This window comes from Eleutherodactylus coqui, chromosome 1 (assembly GCF_035609145.1).
Source record: "Eleutherodactylus coqui strain aEleCoq1 chromosome 1, aEleCoq1.hap1, whole genome shotgun sequence".
Lineage (NCBI taxonomy): Eukaryota > Metazoa > Chordata > Amphibia > Anura > Eleutherodactylidae > Eleutherodactylus > Eleutherodactylus coqui.
Window position 1 is genome coordinate 173,192,762 of NC_089837.1, and position 9,764 is coordinate 173,202,525.

The window sequence follows — 9,764 nt, forward strand, 5'->3', positions numbered from 1 at the left end:
TGAGGAGTTTAAAGGACACACACACAATCTAATCATAGTATTTGCTAGACAATGTGTGTCTGATGTAATGTTAGTTAAGTACACACAAGTTGCACAACCAACCTCTAAGAGTTAAAGGGCCATAGTGTCGTGTATATCCTGTGTTTAACACTGAGTGTTTACCTAGCCCCCTTCCACTCCCATCCAGAAGCTAGTTAAACAATGACTTCAGCTACACAGAATCTTCTACAACAAAGAAATTCCTTCAGCCTAAGCACATGTTGATAAGAGTTGCCACATATACAGAACCTGCTTAAAGGAGATGTCTCGAGGAAGCAGTTAAATTTTTTTTTTGCCCAGTCCCCCCCATTAAGCATACATAACTAAGCCCCCCTGTAAATGACATTTCTAGCTGGTTCGTACTTACCGTTCCAGCGTTTCAGCAACTTATAAAAGTTTCCTCAAGATGGCCGCCGGCTCTTTCCCCGTCGCTCGCTGCAGCCCGACGTGCGCGCTCCCGAGACGCCGCCAGCTGTGTCTCCATGGCAACCGGACGCATCGCAGCCGCCGACCAGACGCCCCGCAGCCACCGACCAGACGCCCACCGCCAGGCAGCAGGTAACCGGCGCTAGCCCCCGGCTCCCCAGCGCTAGACCCTCAGCCCAGGTGAAGGCCCCGGAGCCCAGCGCTAGGTTCCGGAGCCTAGCGGCAGCCCCCCCCCGGCCTGGCGGCAGCCCCCCCCGGCCTAGCGACAGCCCCCCCATCGCAGCGACAGCCCCCCCGGCCTAGCGCTAGTTCCCCCATCACAGCGGCAGCCCCCCCCGGCGTAGAGACAGCCCCCCCATCGCAGCGGCAGCCCCCCCCGGCCTAGCGACAGCCCCCCCATCGCAGCGACAGCCCCCCCATCGCAGCGACAGCCCCCCCCCGGCCTAGCGCTAGTTCCCCCATCACAGCGGCAGCCCCCCCGGCGCAGCGACAGCCCCCCCGGCGCAGCCCGGCGCAGCGGCAGCCCCCCCCGACCCATCACTTACCTGGGACGCTTCTCGGGGCTGCTGGGCTGGGCTGGGCAGCTCCACTTTCTGCACCTTCCTCTAACAGAGGATGGTACAGAATGGCCGCTGCAGCGCGCTCCCGAGCAGTGACAGCTCGTCTGCGCATGCGCAGAAGAGCTGTAGCGGGGAGCACACTGAAACGGCTCGTGCTGAATGGAGAAGACCGGACTGCGCAAGCGCGTCTAAAAAAGCAAGCTGCCGGCGAATTTAGACGGAACCATGGAGACGAGGACGCTAGCAACGGAGCAGGTAAGTGGAATAACTTCTGTATGGCTCATATTTAATGCACAATGTACATTACAAAGTGCATTAATATGGCCATACGGAAGTGTATAACCCCACTTGGTTTCGCGAGACAACCCCTTTAAGGTTGCCTGCATAGAGGACGAAGTCCATACTACCTTACCACTTGGAAGGGGGTGGGCAGAGAGGTGGGGGATTCTATATGATCCGACAAATGAGAATCTTATATGTTACTGATGTAATCTGTTGCACGCCCATTGAAGGGTGGTTGTCATGTGTTATAATAAAAAGCCTGAGCCTCTACACATTGTAGAGACTCTCCCGGTTTTAGACAAGCATTTGTGTCTGATTCTGGTCGACGAAGTGTGCACACAATACTCAATTTGGAAGCGACAAAATACCCCAAAGCCTGCTGGAGAAATCATAATCCAGATCACCGTGTGCAGTACTGTTGAGGCTGCTTTTTGCAGTGTTGCACTTTTTTTTTTGTATATCGGCCGTGCAGAGCATTGCGTCCTGCAGTAATTTTACATAGTCCAGGGCCAGTAGTGGTGGTGAGGCAGGGACAGTGAAAGACATATCCAGTCTATATAGGCAGTGGGCTTTTCCAAAAAAATTTGGGAAAAAAAAATCTATTTGGGCTGCCTATGACCGTCCTGACTGTACTGCGTCTCTGCTGGGGGTAGTTGTCCTAATTCATACGCAGCCAGCTAAGTGTTACAGCAGGCTTGCGCAAAATTCTTTCCTGCCTCTGCTGTGCGTTCCGTAAGCGAAGTCAGCCTCCAACCACAGGCCAATAAGCGGCACATTTAATTACAGCGTTCTGTTTCTGCACTACTGGTAATACAGCATGCTGAGGGGTAGGGGTAGGCCTAGAGGACGTGGACGCGGGCGAGGACGCGGAGACCCAAGTCAGGGTGTGGGCACAGGCCGAGCTCCTGATCCAGGTGTATCGCAGCCGACTGCTGCGGGATTAGGAGAGAGGCACGTTTCTGGCGTCCCCACATTCATCTCACAATTAATGGGTCCACGCGGTAGACCTTTATTAGAAAATGAGCAGTGTGGGCAGGTCCTGTCGTGGATGGCAGAAAGTGCATCCAGCAATCTATCGACCACCCAGAATTCTGCGCCGTCCACTGCTGCAACTCTGAATCCTCTGGCTGCTGCTCCTCCTTCCTCCCAGCCTCCTCACTCCATTACAATGACACATTCTGAGGAGCAGGCAGACTCCCAGGAACTGTTCTCGGGCCCCTGCCCAGAATGGGCAGCAATGGTTCCGAATCCTCTCCCACTGGAGGAGTTTGTCGTGACTGAAGCCCAACCTTTGGAAAGTTCCCGGGGTCCGGGGGATGAGGCTGGGGACTTCCGCCAAACTGTCTCAAGACCTTTCAGTGGGTGAGGAGGACGATGACGATGAGACACAGTTGTCTGTCACTCAGGTAGTAGTAATTGGAGTAAGTCCAAGGGAGGAGCGCACAGAGGATATGGAGGAAGAGCAGCAGGACGATGAGGTGACTGACCCCACCTGGTTTGCTATGCCTACTGAGGACAGGTCTTCAGAGGGGGAGGCAAGTGCAGCAGCAGGGCAGGTTGGAAGAGGCAGTGCGGTGGCCAGGGGTAGAGGCAGGGCCAGACCGAATAATCCACCAACTGTTTCCCAAAGCGCCCCCTCGCGCCATGCCACCCTGCAGAGGCCGAGGTGCTCAAAGGTCTGGCAGTTTTTCACTGAGAGTGCAGACGACCGACAAACAGTGGTGTGCAACCTTTGTCGCGCCAAGATCAGCCGGGGAGCCACCACCACCAGCCTCACCACCACCAGCATGCGCAGACATATGATGACCAAGCACCCCACAAGGTGGGACGAAGGCCGTTCACCGCTTCCGGTTTGCACCGCTGCCTCTCCCCCTGTGCCCCAACCTGCCACTGAGATCCAGCCCCCCTCTCAGGACACAGGCACTACCGTCTCCTGGCCTGCACCCACACCCTCACCTCCGCTGTCCTTGGCCCCATCCACCAATGTCTCTCAGCGCACCGTCCAGCCGTCGCTAGCGCAACTGTTGGAGCGCAAGCGCAAGTACGCCGCCACGCACCCGCACGCTCAAGCGTTAAACGTGCACATAGCCAAATTTATAAGCCTGGAGATGCTGCCGTATAGGGTTGTGGAAACGGAGGCTTTCAAAGGTATGATGGCGGCGGCCCCGCACTACTCAGTTCCCAGTCGCCACTACTTTTCCTGATGTGCCGTCCCAGCCCTGCACGACCACGTCTCCCGCAACATTGTACGCGCCCTCACCAACGCGGTTACTGCCAAGGTCCACTTAACAACAGACACGTGGACATGCACAGGCGGGCAGGGCCACTATATGTCCCTGACGGCACATTGGGTGAATTTAGTGGAGGCTGGGACAGAGTCAGAGCCTGGGACCGCTCACGTCCTACCCACCCCCAGAATTGCGGGCCCCAGCTCGGTGGTGGTATCTGCGGCGGTGTATGCTTCCCCCACTAAACCACCCTCCTCCTCCTACGCAACCTCTGTCTCGCAATCAAGATGTGTCAGCAGCAGCACGTAGCCAGCAGTCGGTGTCGCGCGGCACGGCAGCACAGCGGTGGGCAAGCGTCAGCAGGCCGTGCTGAAACTACTCAGCTCAGGAGAGAAGAGGCACACGGCCCACGAACTGCTGCAGGGTCTGACAGAGCAGACCGACCGCTGGCTTGCGCCGCTGAGCCTCCAACCGGGCATGGTCGTGTGTGACAACGGCCGTAACCTGGTGGCGGCTCTGCAGCTCGGCAGCCTCACGCACGTGCCATGCCTGGCCCACGTCTTTAATTTGGTGGGTCAGCGCTTTCTGAAAAGCTACCCACGCTTGTCAGACCTGCTCGGAAAGGTGCGCCGGCTCTGCGCACATTTCCGCAAGTCCTACACGGACGCTGCCACCCTGCGCACCCTGCAACATCGGTTTCATCTGCCAGTGCACCGACTGCTGTGCGATGTGCCCACACGGTGGAACTCTACGTTCCACATGTTGGCATATGACATCTGCCAGGTCCTTGGAAACTTTGAGGAGTCTACCCAGATGGTGAGCGGCGATGCTGCAATCATTAGCGTCACTATTCCTCTGCTATGCCTCTTGAGAAGTTCCCTGCAAAGCATAAAGGCAGACGCTTTGCGCTCGGAAACAGAGGCGGGGGAAGACAGTATGTCGCTGGATAGTCAGAGCACCCTCCTGTCTATATCTCAGCGCGTTGAGGAGGAGGAGGAGGAGCATGAGGAGGATGAGGAGGAGGGGGAAGAGACAGCTTGGCCCAATGCTGAGGGTACCCATGCTGCTTGCCTGTCATTCTTTCAGCGTGTATGGCCTGAGGAGGAGGAGGAGGAGGATCCTGAAAGTGATCTTCCTAGTGAGGACAGCCATGTGTTGCGTACAGGTACCCTGGCACACATGGCTGACTTCATGTTAGGATGCCTTTCTCGTGACCCTCGCGTTACACGCATTCTGGCTACTACGGATTACTGGGTGTACACACTGCTCGACCCACGGTTTAAGGAGAACCTTTCCACTCTCATACCCGAAGAGGAAAGGGGTTCGAGAGGGATGCTATACCACAGAACCCTGGCGGACAAACTGATAGTAAAATTCCCATCCGACAGCACTAGTGGCCGAAGGCACAGTTCCGAGGGCCAGGTAGCAGGGGAGGCGCGGAGATCAGGCACCATGTACAGCACAGGCAGGGGAACACTCTCTAAGGCCTTTGACAGCTTTCTGGCTTCCCAGCAAGACTGTGTCACCGCTCCCCAGTCAAGGCTGAGTCGGCGGGAGCACTGTAAAAGGATGGTGAAGGAGTACGTAGCCGATCGCACGACCGTCCTCCGTGACGCCTCTGTCCCCTACAACTACTGGGTGTCGAAGCTGGACACGTGGCCTGAACTCGCGCTGTATGCCCTGGAGGTGCTTGCTTGTCCTGAGGCTAGCGTCTTGTCAGAGAGGGTGTTTAGTGCGGCTGGGGGAATCATCACAGATAAGCGTACCCGCCTGTCAACCGACAGTGCTGACAGGCTTACACTCATCAAGATGAACAAAGCCTGGATTTCCCCAGACTTCTCTTCTCCACCAGCGGACAGCAGCGATACCGAAACAATACGTAGGCTGCACCCGCGGATGGAAGCATTGTTCTCTATCACCATCAAAAATGTGGACCTTTTAGCTTCATCAATCTGTGTATAATATTCCTCCTCCTCCTCCTGCTCCTCCTCCTGAAACCTGATGTAATCACGCCAAACGGGCAACTTTTCTTAGGCCCACAAGGCTCAGTCATATAATTTTTGTAAACAATTTTTATACGTTTCAGTGCTCATTAAAGCGTTGAAACTTGCACCTGAACCAATTTTTCTTTTAACTGGGCTGCCTCCAGGCCTAGTTACAAATTAAGCCACATTAACCAAAGCGATTAATGGGTTTCACCTGCCCTCTTGGTTGGGCATGGGCAATTTTTCTGACGTACATTAGTACTGTTGGTACACCAATTTTTTGGGGCCCTCGCCTACAGTGCAATCCAATTAATTTTTTGCCCACCTGCATTAAAGCTGACGTTACATCAGCTGTGCTGGGCACTGCAATGGGATATATTTATGTACCGCCAGGTGGCTTCCTGGCACCCACCCATGCTGTCGGTCCACACGGAGTTGTAACTGCATGTGTCCACTTCTAAAGAACCCCAGTCTGACTGGGGCATGCAGTGTGGGCCGAAGCCCACCTGCATTAAACATGACATTACCTCAGCTGTGATGGGCAATGCAATGGGATATATTTATGTACCGCCGGTGGGTTCCAGAGAGCCACCCATGCTGTCGGTCCACACGGAGTTGTAACTGCATGTGTCCACTTCTAAAGAACCCCAGTCTGACTGGGGCATGCAGTGTGGGCCGAAGCCCACCTGCATTAAACATGACATTACCTCAGCTGTGATGGGCAATGCAATGGGATTTATTTATGTACCGCCTGTGGCTTCCTGGGACCCTCCCATGCTGTCGGTCCACACGGACTTCACAATAGGGAGTTGTACCTACCTGTATCTACTTATAAAGAACCCCAGTCTGACTGGGGCATGCAGTGTGGGCCGAAGCCCACCTGCATTAAACATGACATTACCTCAGCTGTGATGGGCAATGCAATGGGATATATTTATGTACCGCCGGTGGCTTCCTGGCACCCACCCATGCTGTCGGTCCACAGGGACTTCACAATAGGGAGTTGTACCTGCCTGTGTCTATGAATTAAAAACCCCGGTCAGGTTGGGGCATGCAGTGTGGGCCGAAGCCCACCTGCATTTAATCTGACGTTAGCTCTGCTGTCCAGGGCACTGCAATGGGATACATTTATGTACAGCCGGTGGGTTCCAGGGAGCCACCCATGCTGTGGGTGCACACGGAATTCCCATTGCGGAGTTTTACCTGCCTGTGACTATTTATAAAAAAACGCGGTCTGACTGGGGCATGCAGACACCTTGACAGAATGAATAGTGTGTGGCACATAGGTTCCCCATTGCTATGCCCACGTGTGCAGCTCCTGATGGCGGTGGCACAGGATTATATTTCTCATTGCTTCTGTACAGCATTGTGGGCTATCGCCCCGCCCCTTTTAAAGAGGGTCGCTGCCTAGCCGTGCCAACCCTCTGCAGTGTGTGCCTGCGGTTCCTCCTCATGGCAGACGCACTTATAAATAGACATGAGGGTGGTGTGGCATGAGGGCAGCTGAAGGCTGCGCAGGGACACTTTGGTGTGTGCTGTGGACACTGGGTCGTGCGGGGGGGGGCCGGGTTTGGGCAGCATGTAACCCAGGAGAAGTGGCAGCGGAGTGTCATGCAGGCAGTGATTGTGCTTTGTTGGAGGTAGTGTGGTGCATAGCTAAGGTATGCATTGCTAATGAGGGCTTTTCAGAAGTAAAAATTGTTGGGAGGGGGGTGGCCCACTTTTGCTGCTATTGTGGCTTAATAGTGGGACCTGGGAACTTGAGATGCAGCCCAACATGTAGCCCCTCGCCTGCCCTATCCGTTGCTGTGTCGTTCCCATCACTTTCTTGAATTGCCCAGATTTTCACAAATGGAAACCTTAGCGAGCATCGGCGATATACAAAACTGCTCGGGTTGCCCATTGACTTCAATGGGGTTCGTTACTCGAAACGAACCCTCGAGCATCGCGAAAATTTCGGCAGTAAGTATCTGACCGTTTTTAGTGATTCTTTGCCAAAGGAGAATAAATTGTGTGAGGATGAATTTTGTGAGCTGTAACACCGATTCAGAGGTGATCCCATTGGCCTCAAGGTACCTGGCAGGCGGTCCGTCCTTCTCGTTACTCGGGACGAAATTTTCGCGATGCTCGAGGGTTCGTTTCGAGTAACGAACCCCATTGAAGTCAATAAGCGACCCGAGCAGTTTTGTATATCGCCGATGCTCGCTAAGGTTTCCATTTGTGAAAATCTGGGCAATTCAAGAAAGTGATGGGAACGACACAGAAATGGGCAAACAATTTTTACTTCTGAAAAGCCCTCATTAGCAATGCATACCTTAGCTTAGCACCACACTACCTCCAACAAAGCACAATCACTGCCTGCATGACACTCCGCTGCCACTTCTCCTGGGTTACATGCTGCCCAACCCCCCCCGCACGACCCAGTGTCCACAGCACACACCAAAGTGTCCCTGCGCAGCCTTCAGCTGCCCTCATGCCACACCACCCTCATGTCTATTTATAAGTGTGTCTGCCATGAGGAGGAACCGCAGGCACACACTGCAAAGGGTTGGCACGGCTAGGCAGCGACCCTCTTTAAAAGGGGCGGGGCGATAGCCCACAATGCTGTACAGAAGCAATGAGAAATATAATCCTGTGCCACCGCCATCAGGAGCTGCACACGTGGGCATAGCAATGGGGAACCTATGTGCCACACACTATTCATTCTGTCAAGGTGTCTGCATGCCCCAGTCAGACCGCGGTTTTTTATAAATAGTCACAGGCAGGTACAACTCCGCAATGGGAATTCCGTGCGCACCCACAGCATGGGTGGCTCCCTGGAACCCACCGGCTGTACATAAATGTATCCCATTGCAGTGCCCTGAACAGCAGAGCTAACGTCAGATTAAATGCAGGTGGGCTTCGGCCCACACTGCATGCCCCAACCTGACCGGGGTTTTTAATTCATAGTCACAGGCCGGTACAACACCCTATTGTGAAGTCCCTGTGGACCGACAGCATGGGTGGGTGCCAGGAAGCCACCGGCGGTACATAAATATATCCCATTGCATTGCCCATCACAGCTGAGGTAATGTCATGTTTAATGCAGGTAGGCTTCGGCCCACACTGCATGCCCCAGTCAGACTGGAGTTCTTTATAAGTAGACACAGGCAGGTACAACTCCCTATTATGAAGTCCGTGTGGACCGACAGCATGGGAGGGACCCAGAAAGCCACAGGCGGTACATAAATAAATCCCATTGCAGTGCCCAGCACAGCTGATGTAACGTCAGCTTTAATGCAGGTGGGCAAAAAATTAATTGGATTACACTGTAGGCGAGGGCCCCAAAAAATTGGTGTACCAACAGTACTAATGTACGTCAGAAAAATTGCCCATGCCCAACCAAGAGAGCAGGTGAAACCCATTAATCGCTTTGGTTAATGTGGCTTAATTTGTAACTAGGCCTGGAGGCAGCCCAGTTAAAAGAAAAATTGGTTCAGGTGCAAGTTTCAACGCTTTAATGAGCATTGAAACGTATAAAAATTGTTTACAAAAATTATATGACTGAGCCTTGTGGGCCTAAGAAAAATTGCCCGTTCGGCGTGATTACGTCAGGTTTCAGGAGGAGGAGCAGGAGGAGGAGGATGAATATTATACACAGATTGATGAAGCTAAAAGGTCCACGTTTTTGATGGTGATAGAGAACAATGTTTCCATCCGCGGGTGCAGCCTACGCATTGTTTAGGTATCGCTGCTGTCCGCTGGTGGAGAAGAGAAGTCTGGGGAAATCCAGGCTTTGTTCATCTTGATGAGTGTAAGCCTGTCGGCACTGTCGGTTGACAGGCGGGTACGCTTATCTGTGATGATTTCCCCAGCCGCACTAAACACCCTCTCTGACAAGACGCTAGCCGCAGGACAAGCAAGCACCTCCAGGGCATACAGCGCGAGTTCAGGCCACGTGTCCAGCTTCGACACCCAGTAGTTGTAGGGGGCAGAGGCGTCACGGAGGACGGTCGTGCGATCGGCTACGTACTCCCTCACCATCCTTTTACAGTGCTCCCGCCGACTCAGCCTTGACTGGGGAGCGGTGACACGGTCTTGCTGGGGAGCCAGAAAGCTGTCAAAGGCCTTAGAGAGTGTTCCCCTGCCTGTGCTGTACATGCTGCCTGATCTCCGCGCCTCCCCTGCTACCTGGCCCTCGGAACTGCGCCGTCGGCCACTAGCGCTGTCGGATGGGAATTTTACCATCAGTTTATCCGCCAGGG